Genomic DNA, 9,617 nt, shown 5'->3' with positions numbered 1-9,617 from the left:
AAGTTCCTACAAGAAAAGTTTAAACATGTACAACTTCCCACAAAAAACGTTTAAACATGTACAAGTTCTTACAAGAAATGTTTAAACCTGTACAAGTTCCTACAAGAAAAGTTTAAACATGTACAACTTCCCACAAAAAACGTTTAAACATGTACAAGTTCTTACAAGAAATGTTTAAACCTGTACAAGTTCCTACAAGAAAAGTTTAAACATGTGCAACTTCCCACAAAAAACGTTTAAACATGTACAAGTTCTTATAAGAAATGTTTAAACCTGTACAAGTTCCTACAAGGAAAGTTTAAACATGTACAACTTCCCACAAAAAAACGTTTAAACATGTACAAGTTCTTATAAGAAATGTTTAAACCTGTACAAGTTCCTACAAGGAAAGTTTAAACATGTGCAACTTCCCACAAAAAACGTTTAAACATGTACAAGTTCTTGTAAGAAATGTTTAAACCTGTACAAGTTCCGACAAGGAAAGTTTAAACATCTACAACTTCCCACAAAAAAACGTTTAAACATGTACAAGTTCTTATAAGAAATGTTTAAACCTGTACAAGTTCCTACAAGGAAAGTTTAAACATGTGCAACTTCCCACAAAAAACGTTTAAACATGTACAAGTTCTTACAAGAAAAGTTTAAACATCTATAACTTCCGACAAAAAACGTTTAAACCTGTACAAGTTCCCACAAAAAACGTTTAAACCTGTACAAGTTCCCACAAGAAACGTTTGAACATGTACAAGTTCCTACAAAAAATGTTTAAACATGTACAACTTCCCACAAAAACGTTTAAACATGTACAAGTTCTTTCAAGAAATGTTTAATCATGTACAAGTTCCCACAAGAAAAGTTTAAACATCTTCAACTTCCCACAAGAAAAGTTTAAACATGTACAACTTCCCACAAAAAATGTTTAAACATGTACAAGTTCCCACAATAAACGTTTAAACATGTACAAGTTCTTACAAGAAATGTTTAAACATGTACAAGTTCCCACAATAAACGTTTAAACATGTACAAGTTCCCACAAGAAAAGTTTAAACATGTACAAGTTCCCACAGGAAAAGTTTAAACATGTACAAGTTCTTACAAGAAATGTTTAAACCTGTACAAGTTCCTCCAAGAAATGTTTAAACATGTACAACTTCCCACAAGAAAAGTTTAAACATGTACAACTTCCCACAAAAAACGTTTACATAGGGACAAGTTCCTACAAGAAACGTCTAAACAGGTACAAGTTCCTACAAGAAACGTCTAACAGGTACAAGTTCCTACTAGAAACATTTACACAGGTACAAGTTTCTACAAGAATCGTTTCAACAGATACAAGTTCCTACAAGAAACGTTTAATCAGGTACAAGTTCTTACAAGAAACATTTACACAGTTACAAGTTTCTACAAGAATCGTTTCAACAGGTATAAGTTCCTACAAGAAACGTTTAAACAGGTACAAGTTTCTACAAGAAACGTTTACACAGGTACAAGTTCTGATAAGAAACGTTTACACAGGTACAAAGTGTGCTCGTCGTAGCTTTCCCGAACTGATCCCAGTCGGTTTACTCTTGGTAGTCGTTAGCAATGATGGGTTTATATATGAAAGTGAAATACCATGTTGGAATGCTGGAGGAGATCCAATTGGATGGTTCTGATCTCCTTCGTTCATGAAAACTATTTGTCCACCTGCATTTATTTATTTTATTGTACTACTAAACTAAACTAATTGTTCCAGCCCGTTGGTGTTTTCACGTTTATGACGTCACTGTAATTGTGTCGTGATTTGTTTATACTTTTCATCCCGACAATGAAGGAGTTTCCAAAAACAGAATAAACCCCTTTGTGTGTTTAGTAATACTCCAGAGCATTTCGGAATGTTAATGAATAATTTTTAATTGCTCTTCATCAGGTATCCACTACACACCTGTCCACAGGCACCATAATGATGGGCAGCGGTTCTGATGTTAGTCAATAATTGATATCCATTGTTGGTTTGATGTTGTAAAGGTGAATTAACAGGACTTTGCTCTGGTATTGAACTTCCCAAGCAATGCAGAACCTGGTTTGGGGGAAAAGACGTTTTCCTTTTGTGTCGAACTGACTGTGGTCGACAAAGTAAGTACAATACGGTATTCGTGTCTATGTCATACTGATTTATTGTCTTCATCTTGTACTTCAGTGTCATTTAACCATCCTTATGGTATATATCTACATATGAAGCATAACATTAATTTATTTATTTTAGTATACTACTAAACTAAACTAATTGTTCTCTTTTTTTGAACGTTTCAATGATTGTTCAGCCGGATGTCAATGTCTTTTTCGTTTCCACACCTTTTACATTTCGTGATTCTGTCCTTCAGAGTGAGTACACTTACCTTTGAGATGTCTAGTTTATTGGGTTCGATTCCCAATCCGAGAGATGTGTAGTTAATGGAGTTCGAGTCCCAATCCGAGAGATTTCTAGTTTATTGTGTTCGATTCCCATTCCGAGAGATGTCGAGTTAACATGGTTCGTTTCCCAATCCTAAAGATGTGTAGTTAATGGAGTCCGATTCCCAATCCGAGAGATGTTTAGTTAACGGGGTTCGATTCCCAATCCTAAAGATTTCTAGTTAATATGGTTCGATTCCCCATCCTAGAGACGTCTAGTTAACTGGGTTTGAGTCCCAATCCTGGAGATGTGTCGTTAATGGAGTTCGAGTCCCAATCCGAGAGATTTCTAGTTTATTGTGTTCGATTCCCATTCCGAGAGATGTCTAGTTAACATGGTTCGTTTCCCAATCCTAAAGATGTGTAGTTCATGGAGTTCGATTCCCAATCCTAGAGATGTTTAGTTAACGGGGTTCGATTCCCAATCCTAAAGATTTCTAGTTAATATGGTTCGATTCCCCATCCAAGAGATGTCTAGTTAACTGGGTTTGAGTCCCAATCCTGGAGATGTGTCGTTAATGGAGTTGGAATCCCAATCCGAGAGATTTCTAGTTTATTGTGTTCGATTCCCAATCCTAGAGATGTCTAGTTCACAGGGTTCGATTCCCAATCCTAAAGATGTCTACTTAATATGGTTCGATTCCCAATCCGAGAGATTTCGAGTTAATGGGATTCGATTTCCCCATCCTAGAGATGTCTAGTTAATATGGCTCGATTCCCAATCCGAGAGATTTCCAGTTAATGGGATACCATTTCCCCATCCTCGAGATGTCTAGTTAACCAGGGTTCGATTCCCAATCCTAGAGATTTCTAGTTAATATGGTTCGATTCCCAATCCGAGAGATTTCTCGTTGATGGGATTCGATTTCCCCATCCTCGAGATGTCTAGTTAGCTGGGTTCGATTTCCCCATCCTAGAGATGTCTCGTTAACCAGGGTTCGATTTCCAATCCCAGAGATTTCTAGTTAATATCGTTCGATTCCCAATCCGACTGCAAACTGTCGGATTGGTCCTTCGCAGGCAGGGTGTTGTTCAGTGTTCATTCCTTCAGGTGGATCTTAAGCCGGGTGTCCAGTCTGCGAGCATTATTAGCTGGTGGACCTTCAAGATCACACGGTGTCTTGCGAAGCAGCGAGTTATCGTCAGCTCCCTGAACGAATTACTAATTCCATTCCAAATCAGCTCAAGTTGATACGTTCGGAGCTGGGAAGATTTTGGATCGTGAAGAAGAAGAAGCAAGTGAGGCTCAGATGGGAACATCAAAAATTATATAATCGTAGCATCATGGACTGAACAATAGTTATTCCCAGGCTTAAAAAAAACACGGGGATATTGTAATCAGCTCCATCTGTCTATCTGTCTGTCTGTCTGTCCGTCCGTCACGTGACCTGAGTGGTTGTGCTTATGATCACCACGTGGCAAGATGGTTCGAGAGCAGTATTATTTGAGGTGTGAAGTTAGGGATTTGCGATGGCGTGCCATCATAGACTTTGCTCCAGCTATATTTATCTATTTATTTTTTGTATAAAATGTTGAGGCTCGTATGAGAGCTAACATACAGAAAGTACAATAAGGGGAGCAGGAGACAAAGGGGGCAGGGTAGGGAAGCACAAAACAGTGTGGAACAGAGACATGAGGGGATCTGTGGAAGGGAGAGGGATGGAGTGGGGTGTGAAATGAAAACGAGAGAAGAACCTTCAGAGTGTAGGCTTTATTCCATTTGATTGAAGCCGCTTCTACGGGCACACCAGGGAATACAGGCGCAGCAAGGAGTACATAAGCAGTAAGGTATACACGTGCAACTAATCACCGCAAAATAAATCAGTATAAGCCCGGAGTCCGATATACTCTCAATTCTCACCATTCAACGAGCACCAAGTGAACCGCCGCCGTAAACGACAATGCCCCTGGGACAATCCCCCCGACCGAGCCGAACCTTAGCTTTATATATTCCGTGCTCGAGCCGTGCAACATGTGATCGCACGTCACGACCTTCAATTCACCACATTTTCCCCGTCTTTAAAATGTAACTAGAGGCCCAACTTACGCACCATGATTACTTCAGCGATATAGGAGTATACATTTCAAGCAACACGAACTATCTAAACTACAGAAGCATACATGCCAAGCAGTGAGGATTATTTTGAGTTGTAGGAGCATGGTAATGAGCATCGATATATTATGTAACGAGCATATAGGAGCATGAGCATCGAGGATGCCGATAATCCCCTTTACAGATTGAGTCGGCGAGGGGGTATTATCCGTCGATCTCTCCGGGAGTAAATGGCGGTTTCACTTGAGGGAGGCTTCCGATCCTCTTGGTGAGCCTCGACTCGTGCCGGAGAGGACTCCCCGATCGCTCTCGGGTGGAACGCGGCAGCTCCATCGCCACCATTCTCGGGTGGAGTTCCTGGGGGGGGAACACCTGGGGAGGGGATGTCAGAGGGAGGAGTGCCAGATGGTGGTGTACCTGCGGGAGGAGTACCTGAGGGAGCCAAATGGCGAACCGACACAGTGGTCTCCCTGCCATCCGGGAGCCTGACATGAGCATACTCTGGATTAGTATCGATGAGTTCGACCTCTTCCACCATGGGTTCATACTTGCTTTGTCGTACCGGGCGTTTCATGAACACTGTTCCGGGATGGGTTAGCCAGTTGGGCACCGATTGGCCGTCAACATAACGCCGCTGGTGAGTAAACATTCGTTCGTGAGGAGTTGCATTGGTGGACGTGCAGAGCAAAGAGCGTATGGAATTCAGAGCGTCGAGAAGGGTAACCTCCCACTGCTCGGGCCCCAGCCCTCTCGATTTCAGCGCCAGAGTTACGACTTTCCAAATAACTCCATTATATCGTTCCACCTGCCCATTACCCTGTGGGTTGTAACCCGTCGTTCGACTAGTTGCTATGCCGTGCTCTAATAGGAATTGTTTTAGCCCGGCCGACATGAAACACGGCCCTCTGTCTGAATGTATGTACGAAGGTTTCCCAAACATAGCGAAGAGGTCAGACAGACATTTCACGACAGTGCCCGAGGTCATATCCGAGCACGGAAATGCGAAAGGGAACCTTGAATATTCATCAACAACAGTGAATATGTATCTGTTGTCTGTCTCGGTCGGCAGGGGCCCTTTGAAGTCAATGTTTAGTCTCTCGAAGGGAGAAGTGGCCTTGATCAATCTGCCAGAAGCCGCGCCATAGAATCTGGGTTTTAGTTCAGCACAAACAGGGCATGAAGCATTCATTTGTTTAATATCTTCAATAGAATAGGGAAGGTTTTGTCTGCGCACGAAATGTGCCATTCTGGTTACCCCCGGGTGGCAAAGAGACACATGGAGGTCTTGCAAAGCCCGACTGATTGTCGCCGAACAGTAGACCCGAGAGAAGGTGTCTGCAGCAGGGTTTTCCCTCCCGGGCCGGTAAACTATGTCGTAACTATAGCAGGCTAGGTCTATCCGCCATCTCATAATTTTTTCATTCTTAATTTTCCCGTTATTTTTCCCATCAAACATGAATGCCACGGATCGTTGGTCCGTAACGAGCGTGAAATGGTTTCCCAGTAAATAGTGTCTCCATTTACGTAGGGCTTCGACGATGGCGTACGCTTCCTTCTCTATTGCCGAGTGTCTCTGCTCGCTTCCAGAGAGAGTTCTCGAGAAGAACGCGACGGGCCGCCCAGACTGATTAAGCGTAGCAGCTATCGCGTGATCAGAAGCATCTGTTTCCACCACGAAGGGCACCGAGCTATCGATCGATAATACCACGGAATTACTGATATCATCTTTGAGGCTGTGGAAAGCTGTTACAACAGCGGCATCTGGTGGAAAGTTTTTGCAATGCACTAGGGGATGTATTTTCTCAGAGTATTGGGAAATCCATCTTGCATAGTAAGCGAACATGCCGATCACCCGGTGCATTGTCTGCAGGTCCTGAGGTGGGGGTAGCTCACGAAGTGGGCGCAATCGTTCAGGATCAGGCTTAATCGTGCCGTCGGCTATCGTGTAGCCGAGAAGGTCAATTGACCTTGCCGAGAATACGCATTTCTCGTAGTTGAGGGTCAGATTATATTTTCTAGCAATGCTCAAGAATCTGTCCAGATTCATGTCATGTTCCCCCTGATCCCTACCGCACACTGTGACATTGTCCACGTAAACAAAAGTGTCTTTGAGGTTTTCATCTGAGATGATGTCGTCCATAACCCGTTGGAAGCAAGCTACTCCATTCGTGACACCGAACGGAATCCTCCTGAATTGGTAGAGGCGTCTACCTGCCTGGAATGCGGTGTAAGGTTTGTCTTCCTCTCGGATGGGAATTTGATGATAGGCGCTTCGCAAATCGATGGTGCTGAATATCTTATAATTGGCCACGCGTTCGACCATCTCGTCTATGCGCGGCAAAGGGTAGGCATCGAGTTGGGTGAAACGATTGACGGTTTGGGAATAATCGACAACCATTCGTTTCTTATGATTCTGATTGGCGGTGACCAACACCTGTGCGCGCCATGGCGAATTGCTCGGTTCTATAATTCCTTCTTCCAGTAATCGCTTGGTCTCTGAAGTGATGAAGTTCATATCAGCAGTGGTATATCGCCGTGATTTGATCGCTATCGGTTTACAGACCGGCGACAAGTTAGCAAACAGCTGGGGGGACGTTACCTCTGCGGTGGTCAAAGCATTTAAAATTAGACGAGGTTTGCTTCCTCCAAAGGGTATTTCGACGCTCGTGTGCTGCTTGAGGACATTATGACCCAGAATTACGTCTGCGCATAAATCACGAAGCACCAGTACCCTTACATCCCGATGCGTGTACCCTTTTACGTCCAATTCAACATTGCAGTACCCTCGTACGCGGGACTGTAGTGATGTGGCGGCCATGCATACCATATTGTCTGTCGGGTGGATCTTCCATTTCCTGCCCTTCACTAGCGAGCTGTTGACGAAACTTTCAGAGCTACCGGTATCAATCAGAGCCTCAGCCATATGCCCGTTAATTCGTACGTTGATGATAGCCTTGGATAGATTCCCCGGTGAGGCTGCAGTTAGTTTCTTTTGTGAGTAGAGAGCCGCAGAAGTGGGTTTATTTCTCCTTAGAGTAGATTTACATACCCTGGCATAATGCCCTTTCTTGTCACAATTCATGCATGTGGCATCTCTGGCGGGGCATTTGTGGCGGAGTGTCTTTTGTACCCACAAAAGAAGCATTTACCAACCGGAGTAGTTGCTGAGGAGTTTGACAAGGTCTGGGTATCCGACTCCTCGGCTTTTTCTCCATCTCCTGTGTCAGGCTGTGTCTGTGTCTGTGGGGTTCCTTGAGTTTCCACCGTAGCGGCGTTCATTAGCAGCATCGGTGTCCCAAATGACTCAGATTGCTGCTGAGCCGTATCCATCGCTCGAGCCTGATCGACTACCTTTTCAAGAGTGGGTTGCGCTTTCTCTAGTAAGCGTTGCCGTATGTGGGCTGATCTGAGTCCTTGGATAAATGCCTCCCGGGTCGCTTCATTTCGGTGTTCCTCGGCGTTTACGGCCCGGAAGCTGCCGTCTTTTCCCAGCTGTTTCAGAGCTTGCAGGAACTGATCGATTGTCTCCCCGGCTGCTTGCTTGCGTGTGTTGAGAAGATGTCGTATGTATACCTCGTTCTTGCGCTTCACGTAGAGCGCCTGCAGCACGTCGATCGCTGCTTCGTAGGTGTCACACTCCGAGAAGAGCCTGTATACGCTGGGCGAGACATGATTCACAAGGGCGGCCAATTTGTCGGCTCCTTCTTCGATGATGGTCAGATAGTGTGAAAAGGAACGGAACCAATGCGACCATTTCATTTCTGAGTCAGTCGCGTTTGGGTCTGCGTCGAACCTCTCTGGTTTGTAGATCTTGTCCATCGTTGGTTGAGAGAGCCGAGAAAACCAAATGGAATAAATTGAAATGAAAACGAGAGAAGAACCTTCAGAGTGTAGGCTTTATTCCATTTGATCGAAGCCGCTTCTACGGGCACACCAGGGAATACAGGCACAGCAAGGAGTACATAAGCAGTAAGGTATACACGTGCAACTAATCACCGCAAAATAAATCAGTATAAGCCCGGAGTCCGATATACTCTCAATTCTCACCATTCAACGAGCACCAAGTGAACCGCCGCCGTAAACGACAATGCCCCTGGGACAATCACCCCCGACCGAGCCGAACCTCAGCTTTATCTATTCCGTGCTCGAGCCGTGCAACATGTGATCGCATGTCACGACCTTCAATTCACCACAGGGTGCACAGGGTAAACAAGATGGACACTACAGGGACTTTCAGGAAGGAAAGCAGGGAATTTGAAGGAGGTGGATTGGCGGGGGAAGAAAAGATTGTGGTTTTGTATGGGTGAAGATAAGAGATGGTGATGAACAGCTGTTTTGAAGACTGGGAGGGAAGAGTGGGATTGAAGAGAGTGTGGGAGTTTGTTCTAAAGGTGGGGAAAAAGAGGAATGAAAGAGTGAAGGTGAGCAGGGATTCTTGATTTTGGTAGTTTTACCAGAAGGGGGTTGGCGGTCTTGAGTGCCCTGCGGAAATATGGGGGGGGGGGTATATCGCAGACAGAGCAGCGGGGGGGGAGTGGAGGTTGGAGAGGAGATGGCAGCAGACAGAAAGACCACCCACCTGCCTGCAGTGAGGTAGTGAGAGACCCAAAGACTCAGCCTCATTGCGGGAGATACCAATGATCCTAAATGCCTTGGTTTCCACAGCGTGAAGCCGAGAAAGGTGAGAGGCAGGAGCACCAGTCCAGAGGAGAGTGCAGTACTCCATCAGGCTGTGGATGAAAGCTTTGTATGTATTCAGGATCTCAGGTGTGCCAAGGAATGACTTTGCATGACAGAGGATGCCCAGTTGGCGACTGGCTTTGCAGGCCAGCTTTTAAAAAGAGAATGAAATGAGTAAATGGTTCTTATTGTTTTGTCCATCCATGGCAATGTTTACTGGGCTGGAGTATTGCAAAGTTTATTTTTATATTTATTTCAAAAGTGTTTGAAACAACAACCTCCATATAATCACTTGCCTGATATTACATGTAGTTAACCTCCTCTTCAATCCCTTAGAGTAACGAAGATCCACCTGATGAGGAACCCGTGATGAGCTACTCTGGTGTGCTGCTCCAACAATTTAAGGAACCAGAGTGTGAAACAAGCAATAAATTATTTAATTAGTCAGCTC

Source organism: Eptatretus burgeri, chromosome 13, assembly GCF_056783735.1.
Source record: "Eptatretus burgeri isolate ZD-2024b chromosome 13, Ebu_testis_v1, whole genome shotgun sequence".
Taxonomy (NCBI): domain Eukaryota; kingdom Metazoa; phylum Chordata; class Myxini; order Myxiniformes; family Myxinidae; genus Eptatretus; species Eptatretus burgeri.
The sequence above is the reverse complement of the archived record's forward strand: the minus strand, read 5'-3'. Positions refer to the sequence as shown.